This window comes from Carica papaya, chromosome 9 (assembly GCF_054855325.1).
Source record: "Carica papaya isolate Zhongbai chromosome 9, ASM5485532v1, whole genome shotgun sequence".
Lineage (NCBI taxonomy): Eukaryota > Viridiplantae > Streptophyta > Magnoliopsida > Brassicales > Caricaceae > Carica > Carica papaya.
In genome coordinates, this window is record NC_142317.1 from 11,911,552 (window position 1) to 11,927,455 (window position 15,904).

At 45.0% G+C, this 15,904-nt stretch overlaps 28 pseudogenes; all 28 read left to right on the plus strand.

The window, feature by feature from the left end:
- Positions 1–551: 551 nt before the first annotated feature.
- LOC148239892 (5S ribosomal RNA) lies at positions 552–670 on the plus strand (annotated as a pseudogene).
- An 813-nt stretch (positions 671–1,483) lies between these two features.
- LOC148239893 (5S ribosomal RNA) lies at positions 1,484–1,601 on the plus strand (annotated as a pseudogene).
- A 1,281-nt stretch (positions 1,602–2,882) lies between these two features.
- On the plus strand, positions 2,883–3,001 carry LOC148239894 (5S ribosomal RNA; annotated as a pseudogene).
- A 2,183-nt stretch (positions 3,002–5,184) lies between these two features.
- LOC148239895 (5S ribosomal RNA) lies at positions 5,185–5,303 on the plus strand (annotated as a pseudogene).
- Positions 5,304–5,974: 671 nt separating this feature from the next.
- On the plus strand, positions 5,975–6,092 carry LOC148239896 (5S ribosomal RNA; annotated as a pseudogene).
- Positions 6,093–6,297: 205 nt separating this feature from the next.
- LOC148239897 (5S ribosomal RNA) lies at positions 6,298–6,416 on the plus strand (annotated as a pseudogene).
- Positions 6,417–6,619: 203 nt separating this feature from the next.
- On the plus strand, positions 6,620–6,738 carry LOC148239898 (5S ribosomal RNA; annotated as a pseudogene).
- A 208-nt stretch (positions 6,739–6,946) lies between these two features.
- Positions 6,947–7,065, plus strand: LOC148239899 (5S ribosomal RNA; annotated as a pseudogene).
- Positions 7,066–7,269: 204 nt separating this feature from the next.
- Positions 7,270–7,388, plus strand: LOC148239900 (5S ribosomal RNA; annotated as a pseudogene).
- Positions 7,389–8,241: 853 nt separating this feature from the next.
- Positions 8,242–8,360, plus strand: LOC148239901 (5S ribosomal RNA; annotated as a pseudogene).
- Positions 8,361–8,566: 206 nt separating this feature from the next.
- LOC148239902 (5S ribosomal RNA) lies at positions 8,567–8,685 on the plus strand (annotated as a pseudogene).
- A 206-nt stretch (positions 8,686–8,891) lies between these two features.
- LOC148239903 (5S ribosomal RNA) lies at positions 8,892–9,010 on the plus strand (annotated as a pseudogene).
- A 204-nt stretch (positions 9,011–9,214) lies between these two features.
- Positions 9,215–9,333, plus strand: LOC148239904 (5S ribosomal RNA; annotated as a pseudogene).
- A 206-nt stretch (positions 9,334–9,539) lies between these two features.
- On the plus strand, positions 9,540–9,658 carry LOC148239905 (5S ribosomal RNA; annotated as a pseudogene).
- Positions 9,659–9,862: 204 nt separating this feature from the next.
- Positions 9,863–9,981, plus strand: LOC148239906 (5S ribosomal RNA; annotated as a pseudogene).
- Positions 9,982–10,187: 206 nt separating this feature from the next.
- LOC148239907 (5S ribosomal RNA) lies at positions 10,188–10,305 on the plus strand (annotated as a pseudogene).
- Positions 10,306–10,511: 206 nt separating this feature from the next.
- On the plus strand, positions 10,512–10,630 carry LOC148239908 (5S ribosomal RNA; annotated as a pseudogene).
- A 203-nt stretch (positions 10,631–10,833) lies between these two features.
- Positions 10,834–10,952, plus strand: LOC148239909 (5S ribosomal RNA; annotated as a pseudogene).
- A 532-nt stretch (positions 10,953–11,484) lies between these two features.
- On the plus strand, positions 11,485–11,603 carry LOC148239910 (5S ribosomal RNA; annotated as a pseudogene).
- Positions 11,604–11,810: 207 nt separating this feature from the next.
- Positions 11,811–11,929, plus strand: LOC148239911 (5S ribosomal RNA; annotated as a pseudogene).
- An 823-nt stretch (positions 11,930–12,752) lies between these two features.
- LOC148239912 (5S ribosomal RNA) lies at positions 12,753–12,871 on the plus strand (annotated as a pseudogene).
- Positions 12,872–13,074: 203 nt separating this feature from the next.
- On the plus strand, positions 13,075–13,193 carry LOC148239913 (5S ribosomal RNA; annotated as a pseudogene).
- A 180-nt stretch (positions 13,194–13,373) lies between these two features.
- On the plus strand, positions 13,374–13,492 carry LOC148239914 (5S ribosomal RNA; annotated as a pseudogene).
- Positions 13,493–13,678: 186 nt separating this feature from the next.
- LOC148239915 (5S ribosomal RNA) lies at positions 13,679–13,797 on the plus strand (annotated as a pseudogene).
- A 200-nt stretch (positions 13,798–13,997) lies between these two features.
- LOC148239916 (5S ribosomal RNA) lies at positions 13,998–14,116 on the plus strand (annotated as a pseudogene).
- Positions 14,117–14,322: 206 nt separating this feature from the next.
- Positions 14,323–14,441, plus strand: LOC148239917 (5S ribosomal RNA; annotated as a pseudogene).
- Positions 14,442–14,971: 530 nt separating this feature from the next.
- On the plus strand, positions 14,972–15,090 carry LOC148239918 (5S ribosomal RNA; annotated as a pseudogene).
- A 524-nt stretch (positions 15,091–15,614) lies between these two features.
- Positions 15,615–15,733, plus strand: LOC148239919 (5S ribosomal RNA; annotated as a pseudogene).
- The last annotated feature ends 171 nt before the right edge of the window (positions 15,734–15,904 follow it).

The window sequence follows — 15,904 nt, forward strand, 5'->3', positions numbered from 1 at the left end:
GAGCTGCGCACATAGCGAAACAAATTACGTGAGGGGGGAGGGAAAGAGAAGGGGTATCTCTATTTGCAGCGCGAAATGGAACGAGTGCGATCATAGCAGCACTAATTCATCGGATCCCATCAAAACTCCGCATTTAGGTATTTTTGGGTGAAAGTAGTACTAGGATGGGTGACCTCCTAAGAATTCCTCATGTTGCACCCTTTATTTTGTAGACAGGGCATTAAATGTTACACAGGACAAAAGCGACGATCTGCCAGTTCATTCATAAACGTGAGTCACAACACCGGGACATTTTACTTAATATTTTTAGTGCATTCTATTAAATCCCATCACGTGATAAGAGTGTCATTACGAGTATCATACATAGTAGAACAACAAAAATAGAGGTGTGGCGAGCGATCTGTTCATATGGGTAGGAGTCGAGACGCCGGGACATTTCGCTTGATATTAGAACTAGAAGTAGAGGTGAGGTGTGTGCGTACAACGAAACAAATGACGGGATGGGAGAGGGATGGAGAAGAGGTATATGTATTTGCGGCACAAACCAAAATGTGTGCGATCATACTAGTACTAGTTCACCGGATCCCATCAGAACTAAGCAGTTTAGCGTGCTTCGACGGGAGTAGTACTAGGATGGGTGACCTCCTGGGAAGTCCTCGTGTTGCACCTTTCTTTTTGCAGACGGGGTGTTAAATATTACACGGGACCGGAGTGACGGTCCACCAGTTCATTCACAAACATGAGTCACGGTGCCGAGGCATTTTTTTTAATATTGTTCGAGCATTCGATTAAAGCCCATCACGTGATAAAAGTGTCTTTGTGAGCATCTTACATAGTAGAACAACGAAAAATGAGGTGGGACCAGCATTTCGTTCATATAGGCATGAGTCGAGGTGCCAGAGCATTTCGCTTGATATTAGAATTAGAAGCAGAGGGGAAGTGCGCGCACAATGAAACAAATGACAGGAAGGGAGAGGGAAGGAGAAGGGGTATAGGTACTTGGGGCATGAAATAGAGTGGCTGCGATCATACTAGCATTAGTTCACCGGATCCTATCAAAACTCCGCAGTTAAGCATGCTTGTGTGGGAGTAGTTCTAGGATCGGTGACCTTTTGGGAAATACTCATGTTGAACCCTTCGTTTTGCAGACGGGGCGTTAAATGTTACACGAGACTGGAGCAACGGTCCGTCAGTTCGTTCACAAATGTGAGTCACGGCGCCGGGGCATTTCGCTTAATATTTTTCGTGCATTCAATAAAATTCCGTCACAAGATAAGAGTGTCATTGTGAGCATCTTACATAGTAAAATAACGAAAAATGAGATGCGGCGCGATCCGTCCATATGGGTGTGAGTCGAGCTGCTGGGGCATTTGACTTAATATTAGAACTAGAAGAAGAGGTGAGGTGCATGGACAGCAAAACAAATAACGAAAGGGGAGAGGGAAGGAGAAGGGGTATATGTACTTGCGGCGCAAATTAGAATTGGTGCGATCATACCAGCACTAGTTCATCGGATCCCATCAGAACTCCGCAGTTAAGCGTACTTGGCGAGAGTAGCACTAGGATGGGTGACCTCCTTGGAAGTCCTCGTGTTGCACCCTTCTTTTTACAAACGGGGCGTTAAAAATTACGTGGGACCGGAGCAACGGTCCAACAGTTCATTCGCAAACGTGAGTCACGGCGTCGAGGCATTTTGCTCAATATTTTTCGCGCACTTAATTAAAGTCCATTACATGATAAAAGTGTCATTGCGAGTATCTTACATAGTAGAACAATAAAATTTGAGATGCGGAGGGCGATCCTTTCATATGGGCATGAGTCGAGGGATGGGCCTTTTCGCTTGATGTTAGAACTAGAAGAAGAGGTGAGGTGCGTGCACAGCGAAATAAATGATGGGAGGAGGGAAGGAAGGAGAAGGGGCATATGTATTTGCAACGCAAACAAGAAAGGGTGCGATCATGCCAGTACTAGTTCACCGGATCTCGATCCCATCAGAACTCTGCAAAAAAACGTTCTTGGGCGTGAGTAGTAAAAGGATGGGTGACCTCCTAGGAAGTCCTCGTGTTGCACCATTCTTTTTGCAGAAGGAGAGATAAACATTACGCGGGACCGGAGTGACGATCTGCGGGTTCATTCACAAACGTGATCATAGCACCGGGGCATTTTGCTTAATAATTTTTGCGCATTCAATTAAAGCCCACCGCGTGATAAGAGTGTCATTGCGAGCATCTTAAATAGTAGAATAACGAAAAATGAGGTGCAGCAAGTGATCTGTTTATATAGGCATGAGTCAAGGTCCCGAGTTAATTCACTTGATATTAGAAATAGAAGCAGAGAAGAGGTGCGCGCACAGTGAAACAAATGATGGGAGGCGAGAGAGAAAGAGAAAGGGCATATGTCTTTGAGGCACAAACAAGAAAGGGTGCAATCATACCAGCACTAGTTCATTGGATCCCATCAGAACTCTATAGTAAAGCGTGCTTGGACGAGAGTAGTACTAAGACGGGTGATAGGAAGTCCTCTTGTTGCACCCTTTTTTTTGCAGATGAGGTGTTAAACGTTACGTGGGACCGAAGCAATGGTCGGTCGGTTCATTTACAAACGTGAGTCACAGTGCTGGGGTATTTTGCTTAATATTTTTCATGCATTCAACTAAAGCCCATTACGTGATGAGAGTGTCATTCCGAGCATCTTACATAGTAGAAGAACAAAAAATGAGGTACGGCGAGCGATCCGTTCATATGGGCATGAGTCGAGGCACCGGAGCATTTCACTTGATATTAGAACTAGAAGTAGAGGTAAGGTGCGCGCACAGCGAAACAAATGATGGGAGGGGAGAGGGAAGGAGAAGGGATATATGTATTTGCGGTGCAAACCAAAGTGGATGCGATTATACCAGCACTAGTTCACCGGATCGCATCAGAACTCCGTAGTTAAGCGGGCTTTGGCGAGAGTAATACTAGGATGGGTGACCTCCTGAGAATTCCTCGTGTTGCACCCTTCTTTTTGCAGAGGAGGCGTTAAATGTTACGTGTGACCAGAGCGACGGTATGCGGGTTCATTCGCAAACAAGAGTCACGGCACCGGGGCATTTTGCTTAATATTTTTTGCGCATTCAACTAAAGCCCATCATGTGATGAGAGTGTCATTGCGAGCATCTTACATAGTAGAACAACAAAAAATGAGGTGCATCGGGTGATCCGTTCCTATGGGCATGAGTCGAGGTGCCGGGACATTTCGCTTGATATTAGAACTAGAAGCAGCGGTAAGGTGCGCGCACAGCGAAACAAATGACAGAAGGGGAGAGGGAAGGAAAAGAGGTATACGTATTTGCGGTGCAAACTAGAATGTGTGCGATCATAATAGCACTAGTTTCCTGGATTCCATAAGAACTTCGCAGTTAAGCGTGCTTGGGTGAGAGTAGTACTAGGATTGGTGACAGTCTTTGTGTTGCACCCTTCTTTTTGCAGATGGGGTGTTAAACGTTACGCAGATCGAAGCAATGGTCCGCCGGTCCAGTCGCAAATGAGACTCACGGTGCTGGGGCATTTTGCCTAATATTTTTCGCGCATTTAATTAAAGCCCATAACGTGATAAGATTATCATTGTGAGTATCATACATAGTAAAATAACAAAAAAATGAGGTGCAACGGGCGATCCATTCATATTGGCATGAGTCGAGGCACTAGGGCATTTTGCTTGATATTAGAACTAAAAACAAAGGTTAAGTGCACGTACAGCGAAATAAATGATGGGAGGGGAGAGGGAAGGAGAAGGGGTATATGTATTTGCGGCGCAAATAAGAACGGGTGCAATTATATCAGCATTAGTTCACAAGATCTCATCAGAACTCTGTAGTTAAGCATGTTTTGGCGAGAGTAGTACTAGGATCGGTGACCTGCTTGAAGTACTTATGTTGCACCCTTCTTTTGCAGACGGGGTGTTAAACATTATGCACGACTGGAGCGACGGTTCGCCAGTTCATTCGCAAACATGAGTCACGGCGTCGAGACATTTTGCTTAAAATTTTTTGTGTATTCAATTAAAATCCATCATGTGATAAGAATGTTATTACAAGTATCTTACATAATAGAACAACAAAAATAGAGGTGAGGCAGATAATCCATTCATATGGGCATTAGTCGAGGCACCAGCGCATTTCGCTTGATATTAGAACTAGAAGCAAACGTGCAGTGTGCGTGCACAGCGAAACAAATGATGGGAGGGGGAGGGAAGGAAAAGGGATATATATATATATATATTTAAAGCGTGAATTAGACTAGGTTTGATCATACCAGTACTAATTCACTAGATCCCATCAAAACTCTACGGTTAAGTGTGCTTCGGCGGGAGTAGTACTAGGATGGGTGAGCTCCTGGGAAGTCTTCGTGTTGCACCCTTTTTTTCGCAGACAGGGTGTTAAATGTTACGTGGGACTGGAGCAACAGTCTACAAATTCGTTCGCAAACATGAGTCACAACACCAGACATTTTGCTTAATATTATCCGTGCATTCAATTATAGCCCACCACGTGATAAGAGTGTTGTTACGAGTATCTTACATAGTAAAACAACGAAAACAGAGGCAGGCGATTCGTTAATCTGGGCATGAGTCAAGGCGCCGGGGTATTTGTCTTGATATTAAAACTAGAAACAAAGGTGAGGTGTGAGTGTACAGTGATACAAATGATCGGAGGGAGGAGGGAAGCCGAAGTGGCACATGCATTTGTAGCAGGGAATGGGATGGGCACGATAAGTCCAGTACTAATGCACTGAATCCCATAAGAACTCTACAGTTAAGTGTCCTTAGAATCCCACTGAATCTTTATGTTGCACCCGTCTTTTTTCGATTGGAGCGTTAAACACTACGTGCGATCAGAGACGCGGTCCACCGGTTCATTCACCAGCGTGAGTCTTGGTACCATGGCATTTTGTTTAATATTTTTTGTGCATTCATTTATCACCACGTAATAAGAGTGTCATTACGAGCAGCTTACATAGTAGAATAATAAAAAATAATGTGCGGCGGACGGTCCATTCATCTGGGCACGAGTCAAGCTGCCGGAGCATTTCGCTTGATATTAGAATTTGAAGCAGAGGTGCGTGGTGTGCGCATAGCGAAAAAAATGACGGGAGTGGGGAGGGAAAGAGAAGGGGTATATCTATTTACAGCGCGAAATGGAATGAGTGCGATCATACTAGCACTAATTCACCGGATCCCATCAGAACTCCGCAGTTAAGCATTTTTGGGCGAGAATAGTACTAGGATGGGTGACCTCCTGGGAAGTCCTCGTGGTGCACCATTCTCATTGCAGATGGGGCGATAAACATTACGTGGGACTGGAGCGACGATCCACCACTTCATTCACAAACGTGAGTCACGGAACCGGGTTATTTTACTTAATATTTTTTTTGCATTCAATTAAATCCCATCATGTGCTAAGAGTATTATTACGAGTATCTTACATAATAGAACAACGAAAATAGAGGTGTAGTGGGTGATCCGTTCATATGGGCATCGGTCGAGGCGCCAGAGCATTTCGTTTGATATTAGAACTAGACTCAGAGGTGAGGTGTGCACGCACAGCGAAACAAATGATGGGAGGGGGGAGGGAAGGAGAAGGAGTGTTTGTATTTGCAGTGCAAAATGAAATGGTTGCGTTCATACCAGCACTAATGTACTGGATGCCAACAGAACTCCACAGTTAAGTGTTCTTGGGCGAGAGTAGTATTAGGATTGGTGACCTCCTGGGAAGTCCTCTTGTTGCACTTATTTTTTTGCAGATGGGGCGTTCGATGTTACGCGCGATTAGTACTGTGGTCTGCTGGTTTATTTGCAAATGCGAGTCAAGGCGCCAGGAAATTTTACTTGATATTAGAACGAGAAACAGAGGTACAGTGTGCACGCACAAGGAAACAAATGACGGGAGGGGGGGAGGAGAAGGCATGTATCTATTTGCAGTGCGTGATGAAACAGGTGCGATCATACCAGCAAAAATGCACCGAGTTCCATCAAACTCCGCAGTTAAGTTTGCTTGGGCGAGAGTAGTACTAGGATGGGTGACCTCCTGGGAAGTTCTTGTGTTGCACCCATTTTTTTATAGATGGGGCGTTTGATGTTACGCACGATTGGAACTATGGTTTGCTGGTTTATTCGCAAATATGAGTCAAGGCATTGAAGAATTTTACTTGATATTAGAACGAGAAGGAGAGGTGCAGTGTGCACGCACAAGGAAACAAATGACGGGAGCGGGAGGGAAGGAGAAGGAGTGTATGTACTTGCAGCGCAGAATGAAACGAGTGCTATCATGCCAGTACTAATGCACCGGATCCCATCAGAACTCCGCAGTTAAGTGTGCTTGGGCGAGTGTAATACTAGGAGTGGTGACATCTTGGGAAGTCCTCATGTTGCACTCATTTTTTTGCAGATGGGGCATTTGACGTTAGACGCGACTGGAACTATGGTTCGCTGGTTTATTTGCAAATATAAATCAAGGCGCTGGGGCATTTTACTCGATATTAAAACGAGAAGCAGAGGTGCGGTGTGCATGCACAAGAAAACAAATGACGGGAGGGGAGGGGAGGAGAAGAAGTGTATGTATTTGCCGCAAAAAAGAAACTGTTGCGATCATACCATCACTAATGCACTGTATCCCATTAGAACTTCGCAGTTAAGTGTATTTGGGTGAGAGTAGTTCTAGGATGGGTGACCTCCTGTGAACTTCTCGTGTTGCACCCTTTTTTTTTTACAGATGTGGCGTTCGACGTTACGCACAATTGGAACTATGATCCACTAGTTTATTCGCAAATGTGAGTCAAGGCACTAGGGCATTTTACTTGATATTAGCATAAGAAGCAGAGGTGCAGTGTGCACGCACAACGAGACAAATGACGAGAGGGGGGAGGGAATGAGAAAGAGTGTATGAATTTGCAACGCGGAATGAAACATTTGCAATCATACCAGCACTAATGCATCAGATCCCATCAGAACTCCGCAGTTAAGTGTGTTTGGGCGAGAGTAGTACTAGGATTGGTGACTTGTTGAGAAGTCCTTGTGTCGCACAAATTTTTTTACAAATGGGGGGTTCGACGTTACGTGCAACTGGAACTATAGTCTGCTGATTTATTCGCAATGTGAGTCAAAGCGCTGGGATATTTTACTTGATATTAGAACGAGAAGTAGAGGTATAATGTGCATGCACAAGGAAACAAATTACGGGAAGGGGGAGGGAAGGAGAAGGAGTGTATATATTTGCAACGTGGAATAAATGAGTGCGATCATACCAGCACTAATGCACCAGATCCCATCAGAACTCCGCAGTTAAGTGTGCTTGGGTGAGAGTAGTACTAGGATGGATGATCTCTTGGGAAGTCCTCGTGTTGCACCTATTTTTTTACAGATGGGGCGTTCGATGTTACGCGCGACTTGAAATATGGTCTGTTGGTTTATTCACAAATGTAAATCAAGATGCTTGGACATTTTACTTGATATTAGAACTAGACGCAGAGGTGAGGTGTGCGCACACAACAAAACAAATGACGGGAGGAGGAAGGGAAGGAGAAGGAGTGTATGTATTTGCAGCACAAAATGAAATGGTTGCATTCATACTAGTACTAATGCACCGGATGCCATCAGAACTCTGCAGTTAAGTCTTCTTGGGCGAGAGTAGTACTAGGATGGGTGACCTCCTCGGAACTCCTCTTGTTGCACCCGTTTTTTTTGCAAATGGGGCGTTAGACTTTACGCGTGAATGGAACTATGGTCTGCTGGTTTATTCACAAATATGAGTGAAGGAGTCAGGGCATTTTACTTAATATTAAAACAAGAAGCAAAGGTGCAGTGTGCACGCACAAGAAAACAAATGACGGGATGGGGAAGGGAATGAGAAGTAGTGTATGTATTTGCAGCGTGAAATGTGACGGTTGTGATCATACCAGCAATAATGCACCGGATCCCATCAGAACTCCGTAGTTAAGTGTTCTTGGGCGATAGTAGTACTAAGATGGGTGATCTCCTAGGAAGTCCTTCTCTTGCACCCATTTTTTATCAGATGGGGCATTCGACGTTACGCGCGACTGGAAGTATAGTCTGCTGGTTTATTCGCAAATGTGAGTCAAGGTGCTGGGAAATTTTACTTGATATTAGAACGAGAAGCAGATGTGCAGTGTGCACGCACAAGGGAACAAATGACAGGAGGGGGGGAGGAGAGGGAGTATATCAATTTGGAGCACATGATGAAACGGGTGCGATCATACCAGCACTAATGCACCAGATCCCATCAGAACTCTGCAGTTAAGTGTGCTTGAGAGAAAGTAGTTCTAGGATGGGTGACCTTCTTAGAAGTACTCGTGTTGCACCCATTTTTTTGTAGATGGGGCATTCGACGTCACACGTGACTGGAACTATGGTCTGCTGGTTTATTCGCAAATGTGAGTCAAGGCATCGGCCTATTTTATTTGATATTAGAACGAGAAGCAGATGTGCAGTGTACAAGCACAAGGAAACAAATGATGGACGGAGGGAGGGTACAAGAAGGAGTGTATGTATTTGCAATGCAAAATTAAACGGTTGCGATCATATCAGCACTAATGCACCGGATCCCATCTGAACTTCGCAGTTAAGTGTGCTTGACCGAGAGTAATACTAGGATGGGTGACCTCCAGGGAAGTCCTCTTGTTGCACCTATTTTTTTACAGATAGGACGTTTGACGTTAGGCTCTACTGGAACTATGATTCGCTGGTTTATTCGCAAATGTGAGTCAAGGCGCCATAACATTTTACTTGATATTAGAACGAGAATGAGAGGTGCAGTGTGCAAGCACTAGGAAACAAATGACATGAGGGGGGAGAGAAGGAGAAGGATTGTATGTATTTGCAACGCAGAATGAAACGGGTGAGATTATACCAGCATTAATGCACCGGATCCCATCAGAACTCTGCAATTAAGTGTGCTTGGGCGAGTGTAGTACTAGGAGTGGTGACCTCCTGAGAAGTTCTCGTGTTGCACCCATTTTTTTACAGATAGGGCGTTTGATGTTACGCGCGACTGAAACTATGGTCTGCTGGTTTATTCGCAAATGGTAATCAAGGCGCCTGGCCATTTTACTTGATATTAGAATGAGAAGCAGAGGTGCAGTGTGCATGCACAAGGAAAGAAATGACGGGAGGGGGGGAGGAAAGGAGGAGTGTATGTATTTGCAATGCGAAATAAAATGGGTGCGATCATACCAGCACTAATGCACCGGATCCCATCAGAACTCCAGAGTTAAGTGTGCTTGGGCGAGAGTAGTACTAGGATGGGTGACATCTTGGGAAGTACTCGTGTTGCACTCATTTTTTTTACAGATGGGGCGTTCGACGTTACGTGAGACTAGAACTATTGTCCGCTGGTTTATTCACAAATGTGAGTCAAGACCCCAGGGTATTTTACTTGATATTAGAAGGAGAAGCAGTGGCGCAGTGTGCGCGCACAACGAGAAAAATCACGAAATGGGGGAGGGAAGGAGAAGGGGTATATCTTTTGCAGTGAAAAATGGAACGGGTGCGATCATATTAGCACTAATTCGTCGGATCCCATCAGAACTCTGTAGTTAAGTGTTTTTGGACAAGAGTAGTATTAGGATGGGTGACCTCCTGGGAAGTTCTCGTGTTGCACCATTTTTTTACAAATGGGGTGTTCGACGTTACGTGCGACTGGAATTATGGTCCACTGGTTTATTCGCAAATTTGAATCAAGGCACCGGGATATTTTACTTGATATTAGAACGAGAAGCAGGGGTGTAGTGTGCACACACAAGAAAACAAATGGCGGGAGGGGTGGGTAAGGAGGAGGCATGTACATATTTACAGCGCAAAATTAAAAGGGTGCGATCATACCAGCACTAATGCACTGGATCCCATCAGAACTCCGCAGTTAAGTGCGTTTGGCCGAGACTAGTATAAGAATGGGTGACCCCCTCAGAAGTTCTCGTGTTGCACCTACTTTTTTACAGATGGGGTGTTCGACGTTACGCACGACTGGAACTATGGTCTGCTAGTTTATTCGCAAATATGAGTCAAGGCACCAGGGCATTTTACTTTATACTAGAACAAGAAGCAGAGGTGCAGTGTGCACGCACAAGGAAACAAATGAAGGGAGGGAGGAGGGAAGCAGAAGAAGTGTATGTATTTGCGGTGCGAAATGAAATGAGTGCGATATACCAGTACTTTTGCACCGGATCCCATCAGAACTCCACAGTCAAGTGTGCTTGGGCAAGAGTAGTATTAGGATGGGTGACCTCTTGGGAAATACTCGTGTTGCACTCATTTTTTTACAGATGGGGCGTTCGACGTTACGCAAGGCTGTAATTATTGTCCGTTGGTTTATTCGCAAATGTGAGTCAAGGCCCAGGGGCATTTTACTTGATATTAGAAGGAGAAGTAGTGGTGCAGGGTGCATGCACAACGAGAAAAATCACGAAATGGGGGAGGGAAGGAAAAGGGGTATATCTATTTGCAGCGAGAAATGGAACGGGTGCGATCATACTAGCACTAATTTGTCGGATCCTATCAGAACTCTGTAATTAAGTATTTTTGGGCGAGAGTAGTACTAAGATGGGTGACCTCCTGGGAAGTCCTTGTGTTGCACCCTTTTTTTGCAAATGGGTGTTCGACGTTACGCGCGACTGGAACAGTGGTCTACTGGTTTATTCGTAAATTTAAGTCAAGGCGTTAGGACATTTTACTTGATATTAGAACGAGAAGCAGATGTGCAGTGTGCACGCACAAGAAAACAAATGGCGAGAGTGGTGGGGAACGATAAGGAGTGTATATATTTACAGCGCAAAATTAATGGGGTGCGATTATACCAGCACTAATGCACCGGATCTCATCAAAACTCCACAGTTAAGTGCGCTTGGGAGAAACTAGTAGTAGGATGGGTGACCCCCTGGGAAGTCCTCATATTGCACCCACTTTTTTACAGATGGGGCGTTCGACGTTACGTGCGACTAGAACTATAATCTGCTGGTTTATTTGCAAATATGAGTCAAGGCACCGGGGCATTTTACTTGATACTAGAACGAGAAACAGAGGTGCAGTGTGCACGCATAAGGATACAAATGACGGGAAGGAGGAGGGAAGGAGAAGAAGTGTATGTATTTGCGGTGCAAAATGAAACGAGTGTGATCATACGAGTATTATTGCACTGAATCCCATCAAAACTCCGCGGTTAAGTGTGCTTGTGCGAGAGTAGTATTAGAATGGGTGACATCCTGGGAAGTCCTTGTGTTGCACCCATTTTTTTAACAGATGGGGCGTTCGCCGTTACGCACGACTGGAATTATGATCTGTTGGTTTATTCGCAAATGTGAGTCAAGGCCCCGGGGAATTTTACTTGATATTAGAATAAGAATCAGAGGGATAATGTGTACATACAAGGAAACAAATGACAGAAGGGGGGAGGGAATGAGAAGGAGTGTATGTATTTGTAGCGCGGAATGAAATGGGTGCGATCATACCAGCACGAATGCATTGGATCCCATTAGAACTCCATAGTTAACTGTGCTTGGGCGAGAGTAGTACTAGGATGGGTGACCTTCTAGGAATTCCTCATATTGCACTAATTTTTTTTATAGATGGGGCGTTCAACGTTACGCACGACTGGAACTATGGTCCGCTGGTTTATTCGCAAATGTTAGTTAAGGCGCTGAGGCATTTTGCTTGATATTAGAACGAGAAATAGAGGTGCATTATGCACGCACAAGGAAACAAATGACGGGAGGGGGGAGGGAAGGAGAAGGAGTGTATGTATTTGTAGTGCGAAATGAAATGGGTGCGATCATACTAGCACTAATGCACTGGATCCCATAAGAACTCCGCAGTTAACTGTGGTTGAGCGAAAGTAGTACTAGGATGGGTGACCTCCTTGGAAGTCCTTGTGTTGCACCCATTTTTTTGCAGATGAGGCGTTCGACGTTACGCACGACTAGAACTATTGTCCGCTGGTTTATTCGCAAATGCGAGTCAAGGTATCGGGGCATTTTACTTGATATTAGAACGAGAAGCAAAGGTGCTGTGTGCACGCACAAAGAAACAAATGATGAGAGGGGGGGAGGGAAAGAGAAGGAGTGTATGTATTTGCAATGTGGAATGAAACGGATCCCACAGAACTCCGTAGTTAAGTGTTCTTGGGCGAGAGTAGTACTAGGATGGGTGAACTCCTGGGAAGTCCTCTTGTTGCACCTATTTTTTTACAGATGGGGTGTTCAACGTTATGTGCAGCTGGAACTATGGTCTGCTGGTTTATTTGCAAATGTGAGTCAAGGCACTGGGGCATTTTACTTGATATTATAACGAGAAGTAGAGGTGCAGTATGCACGCACAAGGAAACAAAAAACAGGAAGGGGGAGAGAAGTAGATGGAGTGTATGTATTTGTAGCGCAGAATGAAATGAGTACGATTATACCAACACTTATGCACTGGATCCAATCAGAACTCCGCAGTTAAGTGTGCTTGCACTAGAGTAGTACTAGGATGGGTGAACTCCTAGGAAGTCCTCGTGTTGTACCCATTTTTTTGCATATGGGGCGTTTGACGTTACGCGTGACTGGAACTATGGTCCACTGGTTTATTTGCAAATGTGAGTCAAGGCGCTGGGTCATTTTACTTGATATTAGAATGAGAAGAAGAGGTGCAGTGTGCACACACAAGGAAACAAATAACGGGAGGGGGGGAGGTGAAGGAGTGCATCTATTTTCAGCGCGTGACGAAACGGGTGCGATCATACCAGCATTAATATACCGGATCCCACCAGAACTCCGCAGTTAAGTGTGCTTGGGCGGGAGTAGTATTAAGATGGGTGACCTCCTAGGAAGTCTTCGTGTTGCATCCATTTTTTTCCAGATAAGGTGTTCGACGTTACACGAGACTGGAACTATAGTCTACTGATTTATTTGCAAATGTGAGTCAAGGTGCCGGGGAATTTTACTTGATATTAGAATGAGAAGTAAAGGAGTGTGCACCCACAAGAAAACAAATGACAGGAGGGGGGAGGGAAGGAGAAGGAGTGTATGTATTTGAAACGCGAAATGAAATGGGTGCAACCATACCAGCACTAATGCACCAGATCCCATCAGAACTCCGTAGTTAACTGTGCTTGGGCGAGAGTAGTACTAGGATGGGTGACCTCTTGGGAAGTCCTCATGTTGCACCTATTTTTTTTGCAGATGGGATGTTCCACTAGTTTATTCCCAAAATGTGAGTTAAGGCGCCGGGACATTTTACTTGATATTAGAACGAGACGTAGAGGTGTATTTTACACGCAAATGGAAACAAATGACGGGAAGGGGGAGGGAAGGAGAAGTAGTATATGTATTTGTAGTGCGGAATGAAATGGGTGTGACCATACCAGCACTAATGCACCGGATCCCATCAGAACTCTGCAGTTAAGTGTGCTTGGGCTAGAGTAGTACTACGATGGATGACCTCTTGGGAAGTCCTCATGTTGCACCCATTTTTTTACAGATGGGGCGTCCGACATTACACGCGATTGGAACTATGGTCCGTTGGTTTATTCGCAAATGTGAGTCAAGGCGCCGGAGCAAGAAGTAGAGGTGCAGTGTGCACGTGCAAGGAAACAAATGACAGGAGGGAGGAGGGAAGGAGAAGGAGTGTATGTATTTGTAGCGCGGAATGAAACGGTTGCGATCATACCAGCATTAATACACCGGATCCCATCAAAACTCCACAGTTAAGTGTTCTTGGGCGAGAGTAGTACTAGGATGGGTGAGCTCCCGGGAAGTCCTCTTGTTGTACCCATCTTTTTGCTGATGGGGCATTCGACGTTACGCACGACTGGAACTATGGTCCGCTAGTTTACTCCCAAATATGAGTCAAGCCACCGATGTATTTTACTTTATATTAGAATGAGAAGCAGAGGTGCAGTGTGAACACATAAGGAAATAAATGACGGGAGGGGGGGGAGGAGGATCGTATCCATTTGCAGTGTGTGATGAAACGGGTTCGATCATACCAGCACTAATGCACCGGATTCCATAAGAACTTCGTAGTTAAGTGTGCTTGGACGAGAGCAGTACTAAGATGGGTGACCTCCTAGGAAGTGTTCGTGTTGCATCCATTTTTTTACAGATAGGGTGTTCGACGTTATGCACGACTGGAACTATAGTCCACTACTTTATTTGCAAATATAAGTCACGGAGCCGGGGAATTTTACTTGATATTAGAACGAGAAATAGATGTGCAGTGTACACGCACAAGGAAACAAATGACTGGAGGGGGGAGGGAAGTAGAAGTAGTTTATGTATTTGCAGCGTGGAATGAACCGGGTGCGATCATACCAGCACTAATGCACCTGATCCAATTAGAACTTCGCAGTTAACCGTGCTTGGGCGAGAGTAATACTGGGATGGTTGACCTCCTGGGAAGTCATTTTGTTGCACTCATTTTTTGGCAGATTGGACGTTCGACGTTACGCGCGACTTGAACTATGGTACGTTGATTTATTCGCAAATGTTAGTCAAGGCACCGGGGCATTTTACTTTATATTAAAATGAGAAGCAGAGGTGCTGAGCGCACACACAAGGAAACAAATGACAGGAGGGGGGAGGGAAGGAGAAGGAATGTATATATTTGCAGCGCAGAATGAAACTAGATCGATCATACCAGCACTAATACACTGTATTCCATCATAACTCTGCAATTAAGTGTGTTTGGGCGAGAGTAGTACTAAGATGGGTGACCTCCTAGGAAGTCCTCTTGTTGCACCCATTTTTTTTTCATATGGGGCATTCGACGTTACACGCGACTGCAATTATGGTCTGCGGGTTTATTCGCAAATGTGAGTCAAGACGCTGGGACAATTTACTTTATATTAGAACGAGAAGTAGAGGTACAGTGTGCACGCACAAGGAAACAAATGACGGGAGGGGAGGCAAGGAGAGGGAGTGTATGTATTTGCAGCGCGGAATAAAATGGGCGCGATCATACCAGCTTTAATGCACCGGATCCCATCAGAACTACACAGTTAAACGTTCTTGGGCGAGAGTAGTACTAGGATGGGTGAGCTCCTGGGAAGTCCTCTTGTTGCACCCATTTTTTTGCATATTGGGCATTTGACATGACGCGCGACTGGAACTATGATCTGCTGACTTATTCGCAAATGTGAGTCAAAGCGCCGAGGCATTTTACTTCATATTAGAACGAGAAGTAGAGGTGCAGTGTGCACGCACAAGGAAGCAAATGACGGGAGGGGGAGAGGAGAAGGAGTGTATCTATTTGCAGCACTTGATGAAACAGATGCGATCATAGTAGTAGTAATGAACCGAATCCCATTAGAACACCGCAATTAAGTTTACCTGGGCAGGAGTAGTACTAGGATGGTTAACCTCTTGGGAAGTCTTCGTGTTGCATCCATTTTTTTGTAGATGAGGTTTCTACGTTACGTGGGACTAGAAATATTGTCTGCTGGTTTATTCGCAAATGTGAGTCAAGGCACTTGGGTATTTTACTTGATATTAGAACAAGAAGCAGAGGTACAGTATGCACGCACAAGGAAACAAATGACGGGAGGGGGGGGAAGGAGAAGTAGTATATGTATTTGTATTGCAAAATGAAACGGGTGCGATCATACCAGCACTAATGCACCGGATCCCATCAGAACTCCGCAGTTAAGTGTGGTTGGGTGAGATTAGTACTAGGATCGGTGACTTCCTGGGAAGTTCTCGTGTTGCACCTATTTTTTTTGCAGATGGGGCATTCGATGTTACGTGTGACTAGAACTATGGTCCGCTGGTTTATTCATAAATGTGAGTCAAGGCTCTGGGACAATTTACTTGATATTAGAACAAGAAGCAGAGGTACAATGTGCACGCACTAGGAAACAAATGACGGGAGGGGGGAGGGAAGG